Here is a 7,040-nt window from a genome sequence, read left to right as displayed (position 1 = left end):
TAGATTGGATCAATCCGATCGGGAGTAACTCGATGGCGGCTGCAAGCGGGTCACGCACGGACCAGGAGGTGTCGCTGGGTCGAGGCGCGGTCGAGCAAACCGCAACAGCAGGAGTTGTCGGTCTCTTGGAGTCGACCAGATCGATTGAGATGCGGCGGCAGGAGCCTGTCAGGTGTGCTTGCGCGAGCAATCCAGCAAGTAGTCGGGCCAACGGGCGAGGAGTACGCACGCATGGGTAGAGTCCAGCAATCCGGGCATGCAGGTGACCTATGCAGGCTGCATTGAAAGGCCCTGATGCGTGGAGCTGCAGTGAAGATTTGTTTTGGAAACAAAAGGAGACCGAGTCTCCATAGTACACGGACAGGCAGGCAATCAGTCAGCGGCAAAGATCCGTCAAGCGCGTCCATCAGAAGTACTACTTGCGTAGCCGTTGCAAGGCAAAGGCAACTAGCCAGCATTAAAAATTTGTGTCAAGGGAGCTACGTGGAAAGCTTAAATTATTTTTTTACGGGTTCGGTCATACGAAGAACCATGGCGCCAATGAATACTTGGTTTGAGGTGGAGAAGTTCAACGGGACAGAAAACCTTGGGTTATGACAGACAAGGGTGGAAAATTTGTTGGCACAACAGAGATGCTTGAAGGCGTTGCGGGAAGTCATGTCAACTGAGATGGAATTACGTAATGGATGGAAATTCGTGAAAGATGATTTGGGAGCCTTGAGCGTGTTGTTGCAGTCGGACAAGTTCGGCTGGGTCGGACTAGATAGTCTGACGGATCGACGTGAGTCGGTTGGTACAGAAGACGGTGGTGGGATCGGCGGCGATGACATAGGACCGTAATGCTGATGGTGACCGACTTCTGGGGTGTGGAAACATGTGGCGCGGGCCTGAAGGCTTGTGTGGCTTCGACAAGACTATGGCGCAGGGTTGATTTAAGGTGGTGTATACACGGAGCTTGAAGTCGATGAGGCACAGGGGTGGATTGATCATCTACCATGGAGTCATGTTGAAGGTGGAGCTGGATTGAGGGGCTACGGTGTAAGGATCCAGAGAATCGAAGCCTATTCAGCGGGAAAAGCGAGTGACATGCAGTTCGGACTGGAGCCCAGTGGTCTGATGGAAGCGTGAAACTCGTCATCGGTCGGTGATGATCGGTGGTACTCTGCAGTGGGGTTGAGTGGTGTGGGTTTGCGACCCTTGAGACTCGACCTGGACAGCGGAGGCTCGACGCGGTAATAACGGCGAGGCGTGCGGTATGCACGGGACATGGAGACGGGCCAGGGCTCTGGTGGTCATACATGTGGTGAGGCAACTGCGGATTTGACTCGGGATGACTACAAGCAATGGTGAAATTCTTTCAAGTTTCAGACAGACAGTCAAGAAAGGAGCGGTGATGTTGAATTCAGGTAACTCTTATGTGTGACACCCAATATGTGAGTTGTCCATTTTCACGCAGGTCAATGATCAGTGTGTGATGGCGTTGGACTGATACTCTGAAAGTTGGGAGCACAAACTAGAGTAACAAGGAACTTAATTTTGCTCGAATGTTGACTGTGGTCATGAAAAGAAGGGACTACAAGTTGCAGGTGGAGTCATATGGGGTCTTTGGAGTAGCAGCGGTACTCATGGGGTAAGCTCAAGGCCAATGTATATGGAAGTTTGACGCATGGACAAATTCAAGGTGGTGGAGAATATTCGCCAAGGTGGAGTTTGTTAGAGTTGTGTCGAATATAGTGTACAAAGTAGGTTACAGTTGGATTTGTAGTTTTATTGTGTTTAGATAGGATATGGAGTCGTGTCCTAGTAGGACACTTGTATCCTAGGCCTCTCATATATAGCGGGGCTAGACACACGATGTAACCTATGCCAACATAATAGCACCGGGACGCAGGGGAAGCCGGCGGCTTATGCCGGTGTCCAGGGCGACCGGGTGCGGTATTGTAGCGGTGTCATGGGGAGGAGCGCCCATAGTCAGGCCCCGGGGATGTAGCCATATTGATGAACCTCGTTAACAAATCTCGGTATCGTGCTCGTGTGATTGCTTGGTCCTCAAATGATCGATGGTATGCCTCGGATTTATTCTAACATGATGGATGCTACTCCGCCAAGACGGCCTACTTGGCGCAATTCGCTGGCCTTGTTCAGTCCAACTTACAAACTATTGTCTGGAAGGCTTGGGGCCCCCCAAAATGCAATTTTTTTGCATGGTTGGTAACACAAAATAGGATCTGGACGGCGGACCGACTTCAACGCCGTGGGTGGCCAAACTGCGACCGTTGCCCGCATTGCAACCAAGTTCAAGAATCCGCGGCACACCTCCTGTTCAAGTGTCGCTTCTCCATCCGAGTTTGGAAGGAGGTTCTTGCATGGCTGCACCTTGAGGTTGACATCGCCCTTTGGATGAACTATGCCACTGTAAGATCTTGGTGGGAGGAGGTCCTCGCCAACAACGCGCAACCACGGAAAGCCTTGGCCTCAATCCTCCATCTTGTTAGCTGGGAGATTTGGAAGGAGCGAAATGCACGCGTGTTCAGGACCAAGGCAGCACCGGTCGCAGTGATCGTGCAGATGATTAAGGAGGAGGCTTCTATCTGGGCTCTGGCAGGAGCCAGGCATTTGCGTAACTTGATGCCGCGAGAGTAGACCTTTGCCCCTTTTCCGCTTTTGCGGGGCTGTGTTGTAACAAACTCTTCTCCTTATTTAATGAAAATGGCAAATCTTTTTCCTCGTCTCAAAAAAAAGTAGTGTATATTTGAACGTTTACTTAGAAACAGAACATACTCCCTCTCTTCCTAAATATAGGTCTTTAGAGATTCCAACGCGGACCACATACAGAGCAAAAAGAGTGAATCTACACTCTACAATATGTCTATATACATCCATATGTGGTCCTTATTAAAATCTCTAGAAAGACTTATTATTTAGGAATGGAGGGAGTAATATGCATAAATATACAGGCACAGAAGTTGTTCTTGATGGACGATTACAACAGTACATAGCTATTTCTTCTAGGGATAGCATGACATAGGCACAAAAGTGGTATTTGCTAAACCTTTGAACTTCATAGTGTTACACGAGCAGCAAGCTTGTGAAGGAGTACCCTAACTGGAACGCTTTTTAATATCGATGTACATGGTCCATAGGCCAGGTGTTGCTTCATTGGACAGTGTCCATGGATCTGCAAGGCTTAGTGGCAGCTGTTTGATTCTCAGATGGCAAGGAATGTATGTCATCTTTGTGCACCAGACTGAACACTTGACTGTAATTTATTTTCCATGTGGTCGACGGCTGTCTCTGGGTACTGTGGTGTGCGCTTTTATACTATACTAAAGGAGCTAACAATGTATTGTTCTATTATTTTTGGTGTGCACAGGCTGCAACACGGTGTCTCCAGTTTAGCTGATTTTGTGACAGTGTATGCGGCGGATCCAAACTATGGTGTCCATGGCTCGATCATGACTTAACTGGTGGTTATCTCTGTGGACAGTAAGTGTTGCAGCGTTGTTAACAATGTGTGTTCTGCAGCCAGCCGTGTAACCGAGAGCAGAAATGCTGATTCAGTGAGCTTTCGTCAGCATTCCTGACCCTTACGCAGACAAATGAAGTATCATCAAGTGAGGCATGTACGCTCTCTAGTGTACTGAGAGGGGATCCTCCTCATGGGGTTAATATGACCATCTGAGAAAACTTGGAAATAAGTTGTTTGTCTAGTCATTTGAAAGAGATGAAGCATTCTGCTGAAACTTGAGTTGATGTTGTTGCCTGGCTATTCACAATGAATTCATTTATACGCCCTGTAAATGCCAAGCAACAGTGATGATGTGGTTTCTAGCCCATGAGTGGCGTTTGGTGCGTTGAGGCGTTTCTACCTGACACTGATGGAGAGTGCAACTGGAAGCAGGAGTCGAACCGTGTGCCTCGGGGGGAATAGTTGCAGCGTCCAATTATCATGCTAGGGCTTTGGAAGCCCTTCACCATGTAACTTGTTACCTACATGGTCCGGCGATCAAGGTACGGGGGTGCTCTCTTCTTTCATCAGGTGCATGCATGATGCTACGACGACGTGTGGTTTTGGTAAACAGTCGTACTAGTGTGGTCATGGTGACTACATTTTACCCCCCTCTGAGAGGGAGCACCCTTCCTCTTTCCTATCATATCTATGTCTCTACTCCCACTCCTTGCTAGTGCCCTTGTGGCATTCGCTAACATTGGGCTAGAAGTATTCATGAAACCTCCCATTCCTAATTATACACCTAGGCATAACTCATCGAGCAACGCAAAAGAGTGTGTGTCTCAGTCCTCGCTCGATGTATAGTTATGTAGGAGGAGCGTTTTGAAACAATATATAGTCTAGAGATAGAAGCAAAGATGGTGGGTGTAATGCAATATGATTGCCACTCATCAATAAAAGATACACATCAAATCACACGAGATTTGAGATTATCCACGGCTGTGACAAGTATAATTACGATCACAAGGGTGAGAACAGATGTTCGAGTTACTTTCACTTCTCGGCCATAAAAATAATATTTACATTAAAGAACATGATTTAATTTACAAGTTATGTGACTCAAGTTAGTCGAATCTTTTTTTTCCTATGAATTAATGAGCTTTATTGATAAAAGTAATTAAGGTTACAATCACACTAAAAAGTTTCAACAAGGAAGGAGTTTTCCATGTAGTTGATAAAGCTTCCCCTCAGCTCATCAACTACATGGAGAACTCCATCAATACTAGTTCTTGATAGATCAGTAGATTCCACAACTTAGGGGATGTTTGGATTGTGACTATCTTTGTCATATATTTCCATTTGATTTTTGCCACACTTGCTACATTTGCCTTAGTTGAGTTGCTTAAATTGTTAGCCACACTTTGGCTTGCCTAAGGGAATCTTGCCACACTTTTTATGTCTATGACAATGTGGGGTTTACTGCTCATAAAAAAATCATTGCCTTAGATATGGCTAAAACCAAACACCTACCTAACTTGATCAAACTTGCCTAAGATTAGGTGTGGTAAAGTGTGGCAAGTTGTGGTTGGGAACCAAACAGCTACTTAATAACCTGTTGGGCGTCGCTCTCGACATGGACCTGTTGAAGCCCTCTTTTTACTACTAGCCTGTACGTGTCAACGGTTCAATCACTGTTTCTAAAAACAAAATAATTTATATCTAATGCATTATGACGAGTCTGGTCCTTTGATAAAATTATTCAAAAGTAATTATACCCGAAGCGTTCTACATGCTCCCTTAAACATTTTTCTTCTCCGGGGCGGCGATGCTGACGTCTTTTGATTTACATCAGCGACTTCTCGGTACTTCTTCTACAAGCTCCTAGGTTTCAACAAGTTTGCTCCGCTGGAACGGAGACCCAGAAGCGGCAACGAGCTAATGGATGCAGGAAGAAGACTTCGACGTCCACAAGGATCTGGATGTATTTTTCACTTTCTGTAAGGGTGCTTTAGAAGAGTCCGTGCTACTTAATTTATGGTCTTCGGCCTTTTCGCGGCCCCATAAAACCAGTCATCATGTAATTTCCATCTAATTAATTACATCTAATTATTGGAGCCTCTTTTAGAAAAAATAACATTTGAATTACCAATCCTGACATGTTAGGACTATGGAAGCCCTTCACCAAGTAACTTAATACCGTGATGAATTGGTGATGAAGGTGTCGGGGTGCTCTCTTCTTTCATCAGGTGGATACATGATCCTACGATGAAGCGGGGTTTTGGTAAACAGCCGTCCAAGTGTGATCTTTGTGACTACATCAGCCACCCTTTGGAGAGGAAGCACCCTTTCTCTCTGCTCTCCTATCTATGTCTCCACTCCCACTTCTTGCTAGTGCCCTTGTGGCATTTGCTATCATTTGGCTAAAAATATTCATAAAACCTCCCATTCCTAACCATACACTTGGACGTAACTCATCAAGCAATGCAAAAGAGTGCGAGAGAGATAGTGTGTCTCATTCCTGACTTGATGTATAGTTGTGTAGGAAGAATGTTTTAAGACAATATATAGTCTAGAGAAGAAGCAAATGTGGTGGGTGGAATGCAATATGAAATGCAACTCATCAATAAAAGATATACATCACATCGCATTAGATTTGAGATTACCCCCAGTAGTGAGAGCATTTACGGTCGGGCTCCCCAAACCTCACATATACGCCCGGGCGGACGGTTTGGTCACTGACCGGCCAAAAAAGTGTGACTCGGACGGACGCTTCATACATGCACTAAACACCCGGGCTGACTGACACCCTCATATCTAGCCCAAATCTAGAGCAGATACGGTGAGCCCCGGGTGCGTCCGCCATGTCGGATTGGGCCCACACTAGCCCACCCCGACTCCACATGCATTCGTCAGATCGAGCATTGGTAGATGATGATCTTGCAGAACATATGATCGCAACAAGAGAGCTGAGTGCAAAGTAATGGTTGCTTACAATGTTTGATTCACAGCCACATGCCACCCTCATAAGATTGGTAGTTACTTTGTGGGCCATTTGGACTATGAGAAGGAAAGCAATACATGAAGAAATTTACCAAACTCCTTTGGCGACACATTAGTTCATTGATCAATATATTGCTGGGTTGAAAAGCATTAAACGTCCATCAGGTGCGGTAGTTCATGCACCACCATGTGTCAATTGAGCACGCTTAGGCATGGATTCCTCCTCCGAGTGGGGTGGCAAAGATCAATGTTGATGGAGGGTTGGCGCGCAAATGGCATTGTTGGAGCATCTTCTGTTGTCTGCCATAATTATATGGGAGTGTTCCTAGGTTCCTTAGCAATGGTTTTCCCAGATATCGATGATCCCGCATGCCTTGAAGCTCTAGCATGTCGAGAAGCTCTAGCTCCGGCTCATGATCTTATGTTGGACAAAGTGGTTATCTCATGTGCTTGCAAGCCGGTAGTGGAGGAAATCAAGAATGAAACTAGTACAAGACAAGTAATCAGTCCTCGTGTCGCTCACTCCCTAGGGCGACATGGGCGGCGGCGCAGTCCCCTTCCATCGCTCCCCCTCCTCACTCCCCTCCCC

Source organism: Triticum dicoccoides, chromosome 7A (assembly GCF_002162155.2).
Source record: "Triticum dicoccoides isolate Atlit2015 ecotype Zavitan chromosome 7A, WEW_v2.0, whole genome shotgun sequence".
Taxonomy (NCBI): domain Eukaryota; kingdom Viridiplantae; phylum Streptophyta; class Magnoliopsida; order Poales; family Poaceae; genus Triticum; species Triticum dicoccoides.
The sequence above is the reverse complement of the archived record's forward strand: the minus strand, read 5'-3'. Positions refer to the sequence as shown.